This window comes from Trypanosoma theileri (assembly GCF_002087225.1).
Source record: "Trypanosoma theileri isolate Edinburgh chromosome Unknown TM35_Tth_20_V1, whole genome shotgun sequence".
Lineage (NCBI taxonomy): Eukaryota > Euglenozoa > Kinetoplastea > Trypanosomatida > Trypanosomatidae > Trypanosoma > Trypanosoma theileri.
The window spans coordinates 115,825-116,848 of NW_021639862.1; positions in this window are offsets into that span (position 1 = coordinate 115,825).

The window sequence follows — 1,024 nt, forward strand, 5'->3', positions numbered from 1 at the left end:
TATATATATATATATATATATTTATACTTTTTAAGCAAAAAGAAGAGTCTTTTTTTTTTTTCTCTTCCCTTCTACACATCCCCCCATACCCTCCCCAATTCCCTTTCCCCTTTTAATAAAAAAAACCTAATCACAAAAGGAAGCAAAAAAGAAAAAAAAAAAAAAAAGCGTTGATAATAATAAAGACCCATAGAAACCCCCCAAAAAAACTCCCGTTTTTATTTTTTGTTTATTCTCTGAAATATATCCGTACTGAACCCTTCAGATCCTTTTCTTTTTCTTCTCTTTCCACTACTTATTTTGTCATTTTTTGATACTGATAAACTTCTACTTTCATCACTATTTCTTTTTTTTTGTTTCCTACTTTTTCCTCTATTTATTTGCTTCCGTTCTTAAACTGGACTTCTCATTCTTTTCTCCCTCCGCTTCTGAGTATAGATAAGGGAGATCATCCTCACAAAAAAAAAAAAGAAAAACAATTTCTATCGACCATACAAGACCACATACGTAAAGTAACAACAATGAAACACTCCAGAGAGATATTATATAAATAAATAAATAAATATATCTATATATATGTAATATATAGATATATAGAGAGAGAAATATATATATAGATATATATAGTCCCTCTCTCTCTCTCTCTCTGTTTTGCGTGTATTTATCCGAAATGAAATTGTGATCTCATGTGGATCTTGTCTTACGGCGTTAAGCACACAAAAAGTTAAAAAGTTGGAAATCATCTGAACAAAGAAAAACCAGTAATTGGCAAACTTAGAAAGAATGAAAAAAAAAAAAAAAGAAATAGAAAAACAAAAACAAAAACTGACTGAACGTTGTTGGGTAAACAAAAGAAAAAAAAAAAGAAGTCATACACATATATTCATAATTTTTTTTTTCCTTTTATAGCAGAAAGTAAAAGAAAAATACATAATAATAAATGAAGGGTCCCTATATGCAGGATAATCACTTGTGGAATATTTTCACTGTTCAATTCCCTATATATATATATATATATATATAT